The following is a 17,914-nucleotide window of genomic DNA, read 5'->3' as shown; positions in this document are numbered from 1 at the left end:
CTTCTGTCTCCAATACCCTTCCTCTCTGGCCTTCCAGGCTGACTGCTGTCCCTCCTCAAGTCTTCATGCAAATACCACCTGCCCTTGATTCCCCCTGGAAGACTTAGGGCCCCTTCTCCTGCGGTCCTTTCAGAGCTTATACAGGCACCCATTAAAGTGAGTATTTATGATATTGTAACAGTCTTGTCATATCTGTCTGCTGCCCCTTCCCCCCACTGAACTGGAAGTTTCTGGAAGGTAGGACTCAGGGAGGATTTCATTCTGGGTCTTTTTGTGCTCAGCTCAGGGGTTGGCATGGAGGAAAGGCTCAAAAAATATTTGTAGAATTGCCTTCAATTCAGAAAAAAAAAAAAAAAAAGGCGGGGGAGCCGGGTGCGGTGGCTCATGCCTGTAGTTCCAGCACTTTGGGAGCTGGAGGCAGGTGGATCACCTGAGGTCAGAAGTTTGAGACCAGTCTTGCCAACATGGCAAAACCCCGTCTCTACTAAAAATAAAAAAATTAGCCAGGCATGGTGGCACACACCTGTAGTCCCAGCTACTTGGGAGGCTGAGGCAGAAGAATCGCTTGAACCCGGGAGCAGAGGTTGAGGTGACCGAGAACTGAACTGAAAGTTTGAAGGGCCCCCTGAGTGGGCTGGAAGGACGAATAGCCAAGGGCTGGTCAGTTGAGGCTTCAAACCAGAGACAAACTTGGGATCTCCTGGGCAGTATCACTCAACATCCTCCTCTCCAACACACATCCTGGGGTGCAGAGTTCTGCGAACTCTGGAACTAGAACCCAGCTTCCAGTGTCCTGGATGAATTGAGGTCAACCTTGCCTGAGGCTTTTGGAGCCAGACAGGACTGGCTTTAAATCTCTACTCAGGAGGCTGAGGCAGGAGGATCACTTGAGCCCAGGAGTTCAAGTCTGCAGTGAGCTATGATTGCACCACTGTACTCCAGCCTCAGCTACACTGCGAGATCCTGCCTCAAGGAAAAAAAAAAAAAAAAAAAAAAAATCAGCTCTTCTTCCCAGCTGTGTGGCCTTGAATAAGTTTCTTCACTTCTCTGAACCTGTTTTTCCTCTTGCAACTTAAGAATGATAATTTACGCCTGCAGAGCTGTGTGGATTCAATGAGGTAGGTTCCGTGGAGTAGCTGACCCACAGGGGGCACCTCGTGGGTGCTCAGGAATTGCTCATTCATACGGTCCCACAGCCTCAGTGCCTCCCTGCACGGCCCACCCCCTGGCCTTTCACCACCCCCAGGGAGATCTGGCTGGCCAGAGGTAATTGCTGATGAGGACACTCGGGTTCAGAGAGATCAGGCTTTTTACCCAAGGTCACACAGCCAGTGAGTGATGCTGGGATTTGAATTGAGCCAATCTCTTAACCATAGGTCTACTCTGTGTGTCCTTCCCAGGCCAGGCTCATTTACGCATTCCCGGTTTAGGTGAACTCGGAGCGTCCTGAACTCGGAGCGGCCTCTCTCACAGCTCTAGGAGCCAGGCAGGCTTCCCCGCTTCCCCGCCTCCCCTCTGCCCACCGCTGGATCTGTTTAAACTAGCCGAGCAGGGTGAGGTGGGGAGGCGGCGGAGAAGGTACGGAGATGTTTGTTTTCCTTGGGGGTTTATATCAACATTGGTCTTGACATTTCGCCTGTTATTATGTGTGGCTCTTTAGAGGGTGAAATAATATTTTCTTTTGCTTGAGAAAAGGACAAAGTTCAGACAGAGCTCTTGGCCCCAAATGGATTTTCCTCCTTCTCTGCTTTCCATGTGCCATAGCTACTTGGAGTTCCGGAGAGCCATTTCTGTGGGGCGGACATCCTCCCTGGGCCACGGGTGCGATCTGGGGCTGCAGACAGCCACCGTGTGCTGTAGACACGACCTGCCCTCCACAGGTTCACCCCGTGCTCTAAACACCATCTGCTTCCCAAGGATGAAGTTTATGGGACGCTGGTAGCTTCCATGGGGTCACCCCCAGTGTTCTCTTGATATCTACATGGTGTGCAGGCTTGCTGTGTGCTGTGTGAGTCCTTCTTTCCTTAGACATACTTGGGGAGCTGTTGTCGGCACACTGGCAGTGTGTGGGTACGCTCTCTGTGCTGCTGGCACCCTGGTCACGTCGAAGGGTGGCAGATACAGGTAGTACGGGTGGCTTATCATAGGCAAATCTCATAGGCACTAGGGGTACCCCGTGAGCTCCAGAGAATGTCAGTAAACATCAACCAGGTGCCTGGAGATATAGCCATTCTCCAACATCCGTGGAGAAAGTCTTGAGGTCCAGGTACACCATGGGTGTTAGGGTTCTGTGCAGCATGTGGGAGGGCAAACACCGGCCAGTACTCTCAGGGTACGGAGACCTCTGTGTGCCCTAGAGATGCCCACTGGGTATGCCACAGATCACTGTAATGACAGTCACCTTATGGCTACAGCCCTCGTCATAGTTTGTTAGGACAGCCATGAAAAGTACCACAAACTGGGTGGCTGAAGACAACAGAAATTTCTCTCCGTTCCTGGTGGCCAGAAGTCCAAAATAAAAGGGACAGCAGGGTTGGTTGCTTCTAAGGCTCCAAGACAGAATCAGTTCCATGCCTTTCTCCCAGTTGCTGGGAGTTGCTGGCAGCCTTTGGTGTTTCTCGGCTTGTGGCTTTATCACTCCAATCTCCGCCTCTGTGGTCACGTGCTGCGCTCCCTGCGTCTGTGTCTCTGTGTCTGAATCTCCTCCTTTCTCTTATAAAGACATGAGTTTTTGAATTTGGGGCCCACCCTAATCCAGTATGACCTCATTTTAGCTTAACTAATTACATCTGCCAAAGACCCTATTTCCAAATCAAGTCACATTCTGAGATTCCAGGTGGATGTGAGTTTTGGGGAGATGATGTTCAACCCAGTACATTTCCTATTGCTTGAGCTCTGACTGCAAAGAACCAAGTTAAATCCCTTATACATATGACTTCATTTAATCCTCTCACACCCTGAAGAGGCGGGTGTCGTCGGCCCCATTTTATAGTCAAGCAGTTGAGACTCAGAGGTAAAATTTCACTTGTCCGGGATATACAGCCATAGTAAGGGGGTCTAGGATTCATGCTTAGGCCTACTGGGGTCCCTCACCACACTGCCCTGACAACACCCTTGGGGACTGAGGGCACATTTCTTATATACTCTGCACCCTCTAAACCAGGGTTTCTGTTGACATTTGGGACTGATTAATTCTTTCTTGTGAAGGGCTATCCTGTGCATTTATGATTAAGTGTCCCCGGCCTCTACCCGTTACATGCCAGTGGCACCCTCCCTCCAGTTGTGACAACCCAAAGTGCCTCCAGACATTGCCAGATGTACCTTGGGGGCTAACACTGCCCTGGGTTGGTAGCTGCTATTCTAGGCCCACTCTTCCTGGAGCAGATGTGGTCTGTGTAGGAGGACCAGGGCTTGCCTCTTTGGTCTGACAATGAAGGTTCAGGGTCACAGATGGCAACAATAATGAAGATGATGGTGATGATAATGTATGTGCTGGGTACTCGACTTGCAGTATCTTATTTAATCCCTGCCCCAACCCCAGAGGGACCCACAGTGTGGGGCTGGTGAATGAGATCATGGAAGCTCAGCACCTGCTTAGTGCCTGAGAGGCACTTTGCAAAGGAAAGCGTTTTCCATTTTGCAAAGGAAAGCCCATGTCCTCAACACCCCCAGCCTGCTCCTGGGGCCTGGGAATCCTTCCTGGGATTGTCCTGTTGATTAAAACGTTCAAGGCAATCCAAGTTCCTGGGGAGGAAGATCTGCTTCTGGATTGCTCATACTGCTCGGTGACTGGTGGACTTCAATACGTGCTTCTCTGTTCACCTTCACCACCTTTAAAGGCAAGCTTCCACCTGGGTGGATCCCAAACGGTAACATCCTAGTTTTATTATTTATTATTTTTTCTTTTTAGATGGAGTCTTGCCCTGTAGCCCAGGCTGTAGTGCAGTGGCATGATCTCGGCTCACTGCAACCTCTATCTCCCGGGTTCAAGTGATTCTCCTGCCTCAGCCTTCCGAGTAGCTGGGATTATAGGTACATGCCACCATGCCTGGATAAGTTTTTTGTATTTTTAGTAGAGATGTGGCTTCACCATGTTGGCCAGGCTGTCTTGAACTCTTGATCTCAGGTGATCTACCCACTTCGGCCTCCCAAAGTGCTGGGATTACAAGTGTGAGCCACTGCGCTTGGCCAATTTTAAAATATTTATTTATTTATTTATTTATTTATTTTGAGATGGGGTCTTGCTCTGTCGCCCAGGCTGGAGTGCAGTGGCACTCTCTTGGCTCACTGCAGTCTCAACTGCCTGGGCTCAAGTGATCCTCCTACTTCAGCCTCCCAAGTAGCTGAGACTACAGGTACGTACCATCATGCCTGGCTACTTTATTTTTTGTATTTTTATTTTTATTTATTTTTTATTTTTTATGTTTTTGAGATAGAGTCTTGCTCTGTCACCCAGACTGCAGTACGGTGGTGTGATCTCGGCTCACTGCAACCTCCACCTTCTGGGTTCAAGTGATTCTTCTGCCTCAGCCTCCTGAGTAGCTGGGACTACAGACACATGCCACCACACCGGGCTAATTTTTGTATTTTTCATAGAGACAGGATTTCGCCATGTTGGCTAGGCTGGTCTCAAACTCCTGACCTCAGGCAATCCGCCTGCCTCGGCCTCCCAAAATGCTGGGATTACAGGTGTGAGCCACTGCACCTGGCCATTTTTTTTTTATTTTTAGTAGATACATGGTTTCACCATGTTGGCTAGGCTGAGCTTGAACTTCTGACCTCAGGCGATCCACCTGCCTTGACCTCCCAAAGTGCTGGCATTACAAGTGTGAGCCACTGCACTTGGCCAGTTTATACATATATATATGCATTTTTTTTTTTTTTTTTGAGATGAGGTCTTGCTCTGTCGCCCAGGCTGTAGTGAAGTGGCACTATCTTGGCTCACTATAGCCTCAACTACCTGGGCTCAAGTGATCCTCCCACCTCAGTCTCCCAAGAAGCTGAGACTACAGGTGTCTGCCACCACCCGTAGGTAATTTTTTAATTTTTTATTTTATGTTGCCCAGGCTGGTCTCGAACTTCTGGGCTCAAGCAATCCTCCTGTCTTGGCTTCCCAAAATGCTGGGATTGTAGACATGAGCCACTGTGCCAGACCATATCCTAGTTTTAGAAAGAGCAGCTTCTTTACCCAGAATACAGACCTGTCACCTTATTAGGTCATCTCTTCTAAATATGTCTGATCCCAGCTGACAAATAGAGAAGCTGGGTTGCTCAGTCTAATGTTCTGAGCGGACCGGGCAGTTTGATTAGGGCTTTAACAAATACTTACTGCACACCAAGTTCACACCAGGCCGGGTTTTAGGCATTGGGGATGGAGCTCTCAAGGAGCCTGCAGTCTAGCTGGGCAGAGAGGAAAACAGAAGCCGATGAACAAATGAACAAGATCCTTAGGCGCATAGAAGACACAGCCAAAAAAGTGAGCCAGGCACTGAGATGGGGAAATGGGGGCTAGGTCTGGAAGCAGGTGGCCCAGGAGGGCCTCTGCTTAGCCTGTGCTCCCCAGAAAGCAGGGCCTGAGGCAAAAGTGTGAGTGCAGGCACTTCATGGGGTGTGTGATTCCAGGGAGAGTGTATTGAGAAAGGAGGCGGGCAGATTGCCTGAGGTCAGGAGTTTGAGACCAGCCTAGCCAACATGGTGAAACTCCATCTCTATGTGAAGGTGATGTGGCATCAAGCTGACCACTGCATCTAGGGACAACTGGCTGCTTAGTCCCACAGGACAAGCTGCGGTGTCGTGTGAAGGACATCTCAGGACCATCCAATCTGGGGGAAACACTGGCACCAGCCCCTCATGATCAAAAGTTAACTCTTCCTGGCCAGGCGCGGTGGCTCATGGCTGTAATCCTCACACTTTGGGAGGCCAAGGTGGGCGGATTGCCTGAGCTCAAGAGTCTGAGACCAGCCTGGGCAACATGGCAAAAATCTATCTCTACTAAAAGTACAAAAAATTAGCTGGGTGTGGTGGCAGGCGCCTGGAGTCCCAGCTACTTGGGATCCTGAGGCAGGAGAATTGCCTGGGAGGGGGAAGCTGCAGTGAGCTGAGATCGTGCCACGGCACTGCAGCCTTGGCGACAGAGTGAGACTGTCTCAAACAAAACAAAACAAACAAAACATAAGAAAAAGTTAACTCTTCTAGAATGTCGAGGTTGCATACTTGTGACCTCGGAGTGGGTTCCACTGTGCAGTGTCCCATGGTTAGCTCCAAGGCAGGAGGTGAGAGGAGCATGGGCCCCACTCAACGGAGGCACTGTCCTGTGGCCTCTGCATGGAGCTGGCTGGATCCTATGCAGAACCACATGCCACAACAGAGACAAAGACTGGAACAGGTGGAAGATCTTGTTGGCATCCAGAGTGCTCAAGAGTGTCCAAAACAGCTCACCGACGAGGCGCCATTTGGGCTGGGACCCAAGATGAGAGTGAAGGAGCCTTGTGCCTGACCCTCTGAGCCACCTATGAGGAAATCTTCCAGAAAGAACATTGTGGTTATGGCTTTTATCCATCATTTCTTTTAAAACATTTATTTAGTTTTTTTTCTTTTTTCTTTTTTTTTTAGAGATGGGGTCTTGCTATATTGCCCCAGGTAGTCTCAAATTCCTGGTCTCAAGCAGTTCTCCTTCCTCAGCCTTCTGAGTAGCTGGGATTACAGGCATGAGCTACCACACCCAGCTATTGGTCTTTTCTTTTTTCTTTTCTTTCTTTCTTTTTCTTTTTTTGAGACGGAGTCTTGCTTTACTGCCCAGGCTGGAATACAGTGGCATGATCATGGCTCACTGCAGCCTCGACCCTCTGGGCTCAAGCAATCCTCCTGCCTCAGCCTCCTGAGTAGCTGGGACTACAGGTGCATGCTACCACACCCAGCTAATTTTTAATTTTTGGTGAATATGGGGTTTTACCATGTTGTTCAGGCTAGTCTCAAACTCCTGGGCTCAAGCAATTCTCTTCCCTCAGCCTCCCAAAGTGCTAGGATTACAGGCCACCATGTCTGATCAACTGGTCATTTCTCAACCTTTGGGGTGACCTGGGACCAAGCCATGTGAGCCTAGCAGGTTTCAGATGCCCACAGAGAACCAGCTCTGGATTCTGCAGAGTCAGAGCCAACAGGAGGTGGCCCTTAGTAAATCAAAGACCAGGGGTGCATTCCAGTTGGGATCGTAATGATTTGTTGATGATTATAGATGATTGTGGTTACTCTAGAGCAGTGCTGTCCAACAGAAATACAGAAAGTACATGTAATTTCATTTCTTGGAGCCACATTCAGAAATAAACAGGTGAGATTCATTTAAATAAAATATATTATTGGCTGGGTGTGGTAGATCACGCCTGTAATCCCAGCACTTTGGGAGGCTGAGGTAGGTGGATCACCTGAGGTCAGGAGTTTGAGACCAGCTTCACCAACATGATGAAACCCCGTCTCTACTAAAAACACAAAAAAGTAGTTGGACATGGTGGTAGGTGCCTATAATCCCAGCTATTCAGGAGACTGAGGCAGAAGAATCGCTTGAACTCGGGAGGTGGAGGTTGCAGTGAGCCAAGATCGTGCCACTGCACTCCAGCCTGGGCAACAAGAGAGAAACTCCGTCTCAAAAAAAAAAAAAAAAAAAATCCTTGTGTGTGTGTGTGTGTATATATATATATATATATATATATGTATAAATTGGCCAAGTGCAGTGGCTCACACTTGTAATGCCAGCACTTTGGGAGGTCAGAACAACTGGCCCATCCTCCTGGTGAAGTTGCTGAAAATCAAATGCAGAACCTTATCCTGTAATTGGCTGAATTACAGCACAATTGAACTCCCAGCCTTGAAGAGAGTTTACTGTTAAAGCGAGGGCATTGGTTGGGAAAGAATGGGATCTTGTGTTGGGATGGGGACATGTGGAAAGACTCTGGTGAATCTGGGGACATTGAGCCTCTAAAATTCTCAAATCTTCTTTGCCAGTGGAAGAATTCTCCCTATCTCCAGCCAAATTGACCTCCCTACCCCCAGTGAAGTTGGCTTCCCACTCCTAGCAATAGTGGCCTCCCCACCTCTAGGGACAGTGGCATCCTCATCCCCAGTAGTATCAACCTCTCTAGCCACATTGGCGTTGGCTGCTCCATCTCTGTCTGAGGGGATTCACCCTGCATTGCTGGAGGAAATGATAATGGCCTCCTCAGGCAGTTGCTCTGCAAGACAGTGCCATCCCCACTACCCCTCTTTGCTTCTAGACCTGTAACTAGATTCAAGTATGAAGTATGCTACATTCCAAAAGAACTACTTGAGTTTTCTAATTTAGACAAGTCGGAATCTGGAGAACATGTATGAGGATTGATATCAAGGGTATGGGATAATGATGAAAGGAACATAAAGTTGGATCAGGCAGCATTTGTTGACATGGGCTCACTAAAGCAGAGATTCTGCATTTAATGTGGCAGCTTAGGGAGTCAGAAAGGGCTCTTACAGTTCGTTTGGTTAGTTAACTGAAACGTGGACCAAAAGATGACCCACTGTGAGTGAACTGGAAATGCCTGACCTTCTTTGGCTTAATGTAGAGGATGAAATTCAGAGTCTAGGCCGGGTACGGTGACTCACGCCTGTAATCCCAGCACTTTGGAAGGCCAAGGCAGGAAGATCACCTGAGGCCAGGAGTTTGAGACCAGCCTGGCCAACATGGTGAAACCCCATCTCTACTAAAAAAAACACAAAAATTAGCTGGGCGTGGTGGCATGTGCTTGTAATCCCAGCTACTCAGGAGACTGAGGCAGGAGAATCACTTGAACCCGAGAGGCAGAGGTTTCAGTGAGCTGAGACTGTGCCACTGCACTCCAGCCTGGGCAATGGAGCAAGTCTGTGTCTCAAAAACGAAACAAAACAACAAAAAAAGAAATTCAGAGTTGTAGGGAGATGGGAATGCTGGAGTGTATTTGTCATTTAAGACCTGCTTATCTACACTGGGAGAATCTAGGATATACCTGTTATGGTTTGAATGTTTATGTCCTCTCCAAAATTTATATTGAAACTTAATATCCATTATGGTGGTATTAAGAATTGGGGCCTCTTGGGAAGTGATTAAGCCATGAAGGCTCTGTCGTCATGAATGGATTAGTGCCTTATCAAAGGGCGGGGGGAACTAGCTTAGGTTCGTCTTGCCCTTCTCACTTCCACCACGTCAGGACCAGCATTCCTCCCCTCCAACAAGGGGCACCATCTTGAAAGCAGAAAGCAGCCCTCACCAGACACCAATCCTTCCAGCGCCTTGCTCTTGGACTTTCCAGCCTCTAGAGCTATGTGAAATAAGTTTCTATTCTTTACAAACTACCCTACTCTCTAGTATTTTGTTATAGCAGCGGAAACAGACAAAGACAATAACTTTCACCAGCCATTGGAGAAATAAATTTGTGAGGGGAGCCCCAGTGTCTTTGAAGGATTCTGCAGTCACTCTTCTTTGCAGGCCACACCTTACAGTGGGAACTACAGCCACTCAACTGGAAAACCTAATGCAGTGGGAGCAACTGGATCCTGGGGTGGCAGGGGCTGAGTGGCAGCACTCAACTGCCAAAGGCGAGGTGGGCGTGGCTACTGTGATGGGCAGCAGAGTCAAAGCAACTATCAGAATAGTCTGACTGCACAGTCCTATGACATTGGCTTGTTCATCATGGTGTCCTATAAATGAAATGGATAGGAAACCCACTAAATTCTTACTAGATTCGTATAAGAAGAAAAGTTCTGGGTCAAGTGAACAAAAGTCTTACATCATAAATACAGTGGGTCACAGCTTCTTGATCAATTCCCAGATTTATACACTCAGCCAGTTTATATACTCAGAACAACCTGAATAAGGGAGGCTGAGCCCCTTTGGGGAAGGACCCTGGTACACTACCCCAAATTTATACTGTTAACCTCTCTCCTAGCCTTTCCCAAAGGGACCTACAGCCTTTTTACCAGAGTAACTGTGCATTGGAACAAAGGAAATAATCAGATTTTCAGGGACTGCTGGATTCTGGCTCTGAACTGACACTGGCACCAGGAGACCTCACATGTCACTGTGGCCCTCCAGTTAGAGCAGGGGCTTATGGAGGTCAGGCAAGCAATAGAGCTTTAGTTCAGTTCTGTCTTACAAGTGGGTCCCCAAATCCACCCTGTGACTATTTTCCCAGTTCCAGATGCATAATTGAAATAGACATACTAGCAGCTGGCAGAATGCCTACAGTGGTTTCCTGACCTGTGAAGTTGAGGGCCATTGTGGTGGGAAAGGTCAAGTGGAAGCCATTGGAACTGCTGTACCTACAAAAATGGTAAATCAAAAGCAATACTGTATTTCTGAAGGGATTGCAGATGTTAGTGCCACCATCAAGGACTTAAAAGATGCAAGGGTGGTAATTCCCACTCATCCCCTTTCAACTCTTTTATTTGGCATGTGCAGAAGACAGATGGATCCTGGAGAATGACAGTGGATTATTGTAAGCTTAACTAAGTGGCAACTCCGATTGCAGCTGCTGTACCAGATGTCGTTTCATTTCTTGAGCAAATTAACACATCCCTTGGCACCTGGTATGTAGCTATTGATCTGGAAAATGTTTTTTTCTCCATCCCTGTCCACAAGGCCCACCAGAAGCAGTTTGTCTTCAGCTGGTGAGGCCAGCAATACACCTTCACTATCCTGTCTCAGGGGTCTACCAACTGTACGGCTCTAGGTTATGAGCTCACAGGGATCTCCATCACTTTTCCTTTCCACAAGATACACTGGTCCATATGTTGATGACATTAGGCTGATTGGACCTAGTGAGCAAGAAGTAGTAACTACTCTAGACTTATTGTTAGAGTGTCAAGGCTGGGAAATAAATATTACTAAAATTTGGGGGCCTTCTACCTCAGTGCAATTTCTAGGGGTCCAGTGGTGTGGGACCTGTTGAGATATTTCTTCTCAGGCAAAAAGTTGTTGGAACTGGCCCCTCCTACAACCAAGAAAGAGGCACAATGCCTAGTGGGCCTTTTTAGATTTTGAAAGCAACATATTCCTCATTTGAATGTTTTGCTCCAGCCCGTTTACTGAGTGTCCCAAAAGCTGCTAGTTTGAGTGGGGACCAGAACAGGAGAAGGCTCTGCAACAGGTCTAGGCTGCTGTGCAAGCTGCTCTGCCACTTGGCCCATACGACTCGGCAGATCCAATGGTGCTCCAGGTGTCAATGAATGACAGGGATGCTGTTTGGAGTCTTCGGTAGGGCCCCATGGGTGATTTGCTCCACAGGCCTTTAGAATTTTAGAGCAAGGCCCTGCCATTATCTGCAGACAATGACTCTTTTTTTTGAGAGATAGCTCTTGGCCTGGTACTGGGCCTTAGTAGAAACTAAGCTTTGGGTGGTCCCTAGACATTTGACCAAGGTCCACCAAGTTACCATGCAACCCCTGAGCTGCCCTTCATGAACTGGGTGTTATTTGACCACCAAGTCATAAAGTTGGGTATGCACAGCAGTGCCTCATCATCAAATGAAAGTGGTATATACACAGTCAGACCCAGGCAGGCCCTCAAGGCACAAATAAGTTACATGAAGAAGTGGCCCAAATGCCCTTGGTTCCCGCTCCTGCCATTCTGTCTTCTCTCTACCAACCTGCACCTGTGGCTTATGGGGACTTCTTGTGATCAGTTGATAGAGAAGCAGGAGACCCTGGCCTAGTTCATAGCTGGTTCTGCACAACATGCAGGTATCACGGGAAAGTAGGCAGCTGCAACACTACAGCCCCTCTCTGGGACATCCCTAAAGGACAGTGGTCAAGGAAAATCTTCTCAGTGGACAGAACTTCAGGCAGTGCGCCAGTTGTGCACTTTGCTTGGACAGAGAAATGGACAGATGTGCGATCGTAAACCAATTCATGGGCTGTAGCCAGTGGTTTGATTGGATCATCAGGGACTCGGAAGAAACACAACTGGGACATTGGTGACAAATGTGGGGAAGAGATATGTGGATAGACCTCTAAATGGGAAAAAAGTGTGATGATATTTGTGTCCCATGTGAACGCTCACCACAGGGTGACTTCAGCAGAGGAGGTCAAGTGGATAGGATGACCTGTTCTGTGGATACCAGTGTCTGTCCCCAGCCATCCCTGTCATCATCCAATGGGCTCATGAACAAAGTAGCCATGGTGGCAGTGATGGAAGTTATGCATGGGCTCAGAAACATGGATTTCCGCTCACCAAGACAGATCTGGTATGGCCACTTCTTAGTGCCCAATCTGTCAGCAGCAGAGACTAACACTGAGCCCCTGAGATGACACCATTCCCCAGGGTGAACAGCCAGCTACTTGGTGGCAGGTTGATTATATTGGACAGCTTCTATTGTGGAAGGGACAGTGTTCTGTCTTTTCTGAGGCAGACATTTACTCTGGATATAGATTTGCCTTTCCTGCAGGCAATGTTTCTGCCAAAACCACCATCCATGGACTTAACAGAGTGCCTTATCCACTGTCATGGTCTTCCACACAGCATTGCCTCTACCAAGGAACTGGTAGAAGTGCAATGGGCCCCTGCTCATGGAATTCACTGGTCTTACTATGATCCCCACTGTCCTGAAGCAGCTGGTTTGATGGACAGTGGAATGGCCTTTTGAAGACTCAGTTACAGCACCAGCTAGATGGCGATAGCTTGCAGGGCTGGGGCAAGATTCTCCAGAAGGCTGGATATGTTCTGAACCAGTGCCTAATATATGGTCCTATTCTCCCATAGCTAGCATTTCTAGTTCCAAGAATCAAGGAATGGAAGTGGGAGTGGCACCATTACAAGTGACTCATCAGCAAACCTTTGTTTCCTTTTCCCAGGGCTTTATGCTCTGTTGGTCTAAAGGTCTTAATTCCAGAGGGAGGAGCACTTCCACTGGGAAACACAACTACCCCATTGAACTGGAAGTTAAGATGCCACCCAACTGCTTTGGGCTCCTTATGCCTCTGGGTCAACAGGGAAAGAAGGGAGCTAGCTATGGTGTTGGCTGGGGTGATTGATCCAGATCACCAAGGGGACATTGGGCTGATGCTCCACAATGGAGGTAGAGAAGAGTATGTCTGGAATGCAGAAGACTCCTTAGGACATCTCTTAGTATTACCATGTCCTGTGATTAAGGTCAATGACAATAGCCCAATCTATTGGACTATGAATGGCCCAGACCCTTCAGAAATGAAGGTTTGGGTCACCCCACCAGGTAAAAAACCATGACCAGCTGAGATGCTTTCTGAAGGCAAAGGTTGTACGGAACAGGTAGTAGAAGATGGTAGTTTTCTGAGATGAAATTTCACTCTTGTTGCCCAGGCTGGAGTGCAATGGCACGATCTTGGCTCACCGCAACCTGCACCTCCTGGGTTCAAGCAATTCTCCTGCCTCCGCCTCCCAAGTAGCTGGGATTACAGGCATGTGCCACCACGCTTGGGTAATTTTTGTATTTTTAATAGAGATGGGATTTTACCACGTTGGTCAGGCTAGTCTTGAACTCCTGACCTCAGGTGATCCGCCCGCCTCGGCCTCCTAAAGTGCTGGGATTACAGACATGAGCCACCGTGCCCAGCAGAAGATGGTAGTTATTAATGCCAGTTTAACCACATGACCAGTTAGAGAATTGAGAACTGTAATTGTCATGAGGATTTCCTCCTTCTTTGGTTATGAATACATTTGTGTTTTTATGCATATATTAAGCAAAAGTCCTTGTTTTCTTTCCTCTCTTATTCCCTTACCATGTAACATAAGATTTATTGGCTTTGTATCACTATTTAAGTGTTGTTAATTTCACATCATACTATGGAAGTTACAGGATATCAAGAGAGGAGCAAACACCACTCAAGGACTTTATCTCCTTTTCTGAGGAAGGGATTAGAGCATTTTCGTTGTGCACAGGACCGTTGTATCATGTTCAGTGGAACCACGACCTTATTATTGTCTTTATTTGGAGATTAAGTATGGCTTCAGAAGATGCCTATGGATGCCTTGTTGACAAGGGGTGGGCTTAAGATGGTTAATTTTGTGCGTCAGCTTGACTGGGCTAAGGGATGTCCAGGTAGCTGGCAAAACATTATTTCTGGGTGTTTCTGTGAGGGAGTTTCTGAGAAGGAATAGTATTTGAAAGGACGTCACTCTCACCCATGTGGGAGGGGACCACGCAGTCTGCTGAGGGATTGAATAGAACAAAACAGCAGAGGAAGACAGGATTTGCTCTCTCTTCTGGAGCAGGGACATTCATCTCCTCTTGCCTTTGGACAAGGATGCTCCTCATGCCTGAGCCTTTGGACTTGGATTGGGGCTTACACCATTAGTCCCTTGGTTCTCGAGTCTTCCAGCTTGGACTGGAACCACACCACCAGCTTTCCTGGTCCTCCAGCTTGCAGATGACAGACGTGGGACTTCTCAGCCTCCAAACTGTGTGTGCCAATCCCTCATAATGAATCTTTCTGTATATTTATATATGGAGATCCTATTCGTTTTGTTTCTCTGGAAACACTAATACAGCCCTTTACCCAGCTTCACTCCAACGGTAACGTCTTGCAAACTGTGGTACAGTATCACCACCAGGAAACTGACTTGATACAAGCCACAGGGTTTATTCAGATTCCCCTATTTTACTTGTACTCATTCGTGTGTGTGTGTGTGTGTGTGTGAGAGAGAGAGAGAGACAGAGACTGAGAGTTCTGTGTGTCTCATGTGTAGCTTCATGTATCCACCACAGTTAAGATTCAGAACAGTTCCATCACCACAAGGATCCCTCATGTCTTTTTTGTAGCTACACCCACCTTCCTCCTGTATGCCCACCCTGCCACTTCTGACGTCTGGAAACCACCAACCTATTATTTTCTAAAATGTTGTCATTTCTGGCCAGGTGCAGTGGCTCACGCCTGTAATCCCAGCACTTTGGGAGGCTGAGGCAGGTGGATCACTTGAGGTCAGGCGTTTAAGACCAGCCTGGCCAACATGGTGAAACCCCGTCCCCGTCTCTACCAAAAAATAAAAATAAATTAGCTGGGTGGGGTGGTGCATGGCTGTAGTCCCAACCTCAGGAGGCTGAGGTGGGAGAATTGCTTGAAACTGGGAGGCAGAGGTTGCAGTGAGCCAAGATCGCGCCACTGCACTCCAGCCTGAGTGACAGAGGGAGACCCTCTCTCAAAATAAATAAAATAAAATAAAATAAAATAAAATAAAATGCTGTCATTTCAAAAGTGTGTCATGTAAGTGCAATCATATAGCATGTGATCTTTTGGGATTGGCTTTCCTGTTGGGTGATATTCCACACCCCATGACTTTCAGTGGGTCCTGGTACCCTCATGGAGGGAGGGGCCACACACACATCCTCAGTGTGCACCTCACGGCCAGGGGTCTGTTTTATGCAGATTAATATTTAAATGACCAAGGGTAAGGTTCAAGTTAGGGTAAGAATGACATAAGATAATGTATGTAAAGTGTTTGGCAGAACGACTGGCAAATAATATGTATCCAATAGACATTAACCAAAATAAAGTGCTCTAATGCACAGAAAGGAGGATTAAGCCCTCCCAGTCCCATATCACGGAACATAGACTTTTATCCTAGAGATGTTTCAGACTGGGTTGTCCCGGTTGCCCGCTGGGAAGTAGAGGGACTAGATTCACGTCCTGGCCCAGCTGCCTCCAGATTCTGGATGCTGATCCATTGGCCCTGATGTCGGAGGCCGCAGGCAGACCACCCATACTGGCCTGATGGGCCCCAAGACTCTTAAAGGACCTCCAGCTGCAGAGCGTGCCCTGCACCCTGACCACTTCCCTTCTACCCTGGTCCAAATTGCCATCACCTTCTGTCTGAAGAGACAGCAATGGCTCATGACTGGCTTCACTGCTTCTGTCTCTTAGAGTTCAAGTCAACACACATCCTACTTCTGCTCAACCAGTAAACTGAGAGTAGAAGTTCCAGGCTCATGACCATTTGCAAAGCCCCATGTGACCTGACCTGCCCTGGTCTCTGAGCTTGCTCTGCTCTAGTGTCTCCTTTCCTGGATGTGCTATGCAGGTGCCATCCTCAGGGCCTTTAAACTTGCTGTGCCCGCTACCTGGAAACCTCCTCCCCCAGATGTCTGTGTGGCGGCACTTCCCTTTGGCCACCCTATTTATAACCTCTTAGTGATTCCCACCCCAACATTCCCTACCCTCCTTTCCTGCTCTGTTTTTCTCTGGAGTACCTAGCACCATCTAACCTACTGCTTATTAATGTTGTGCACTGCCTGTCTCCATCCCCCACTTTACTGCAACATGAGTTCCACGAGGGCAGGGACATTGGTCTGTGTTGCTCACTGCTGTGTTGCTGGAACAGTGCCGGGTGCATGGCAAGGCATGGAAGTGCTCAGTGAACGCCTGCATGCGACTGCACATGCAGCTTGGCATCCATTCTCTTGGGCACGAGTTGTACTTGCTGCAGAAACAAAACTCATGGCTACATTGGATTCCCTGGCGAAGATTTAAGTCTCAACCCATTCCATGCACTGAGCACACTTCCTGCATCATGATCGCCACGGTTACCCAAAGTCCCGAGTGGCCCTGGCTCTGGACCTCGCGCTGGTTGGTGCCCATTTCCCTAAGGACTCAGCCCTGGTCAGCTGCAAATTGGCTTGTGGGGAGAAAGAGAGCTGCTTGGACCCTTGTTTTTCAACTCAGGCCATAGGGCAGAGACCTCCCAGGGTTCCTGATGCCACTGGTCTTACCCCCTAGTTGGGTCCTTCAGACTCCATTATTCCCAGTAGAGCTGTGGAGATGGCGGGGTTGGGGGGTGGGCATATGCCAATCGAATGAGGTCCAACTGTGGGCCATGCCATCATCATTCTTAACATCAACCCATGGGATGCAGGCACCACCATTGACTTGACACTTGAGCCCCTGAGACCCGAACATCTTGTCAAGGGCTCTGCAGTAGGCGATGGAGCTGGGGGTCCACCCGGCCGCCTGGGGCCAGCATCTGCAGTGCAGGTGGGGGTGGGGGGGCTTGGGCTGATGTCTGCAGGTCAGGGGCCACGGCAGGCTCTGAATGTCCCTGTGTCCCCAGAGCCACCTGCAGGCCATCTATGATAAGGCATGCACAGGAGGCTGGGTGGGCTGGGAGTGCCGTCCAGACCTCCAGCTAGAGGGGGCCTCTAAATACTCCCTGGGACTCCACTGGGCATGGATTTCTGCGGGGCCACTCCCTTCGAGTTTTATTTGCTGCTGAAATGTAGGGGCTGGAGCGAGCCCCCACACCACAGCCTGCCCAACTAGGTGCGCCTGGACTTCCCCTCCCACTGCACAGGGATGCTGTGCATGGGAACCAGGAGCACTGTCCCTGGGCAAGGGCAGGCTGACCAGTACTGTGGGACACAGACGGGGAGAGGTTGGGATCAGCCAAACAGTGGCCCGGGACCCAGGGGACAGTACTAGGCATTCCCCTAAACAGCGGGCATGAGTTTCAACTAGACAGGGTCAGGGCACAGGGGGTTGTGGCTGGGGACATGGCTGGACAGTGGCTGGTGACAAGATAGCACTACAGATACAGCGGGACAGTGCCTGGGGATACAGCAAGTTGGGCTCTGGGGAGGCCTGACCTGGAGCTGTCCCTGGTCCCTCCCCAAGTCCCTCAGTTCTGCCCTTCCCCCGCCCTGGCTGCTGCTCCCTGCTCTGCGGCTGCCATGCCACTGTCTGATGCCTTTGAAATCTTATCTCTCATCTTGTTCTCTGTTTCCTCCCTGTCCAGGCCTCATCTGTCTCCAGCCTCCCACCCCTCCACCTGCTTCCCATCTGTGGCCCTTCCCTACTCTCCCCGCCCTGCTGGCCATTGCCTCCGTCCTGCCCTGTTATCCGGCTCCAGTTCTTCCTTACCCATCCAGGGTAAAAGTTCAGAGCCATGGGT

The sequence above is a fragment of the Papio anubis genome, chromosome 13 (assembly GCF_008728515.1).
Source record: "Papio anubis isolate 15944 chromosome 13, Panubis1.0, whole genome shotgun sequence".
Lineage (NCBI taxonomy): Eukaryota > Metazoa > Chordata > Mammalia > Primates > Cercopithecidae > Papio > Papio anubis.
Note: the sequence above shows the minus strand (reverse complement) of the source record.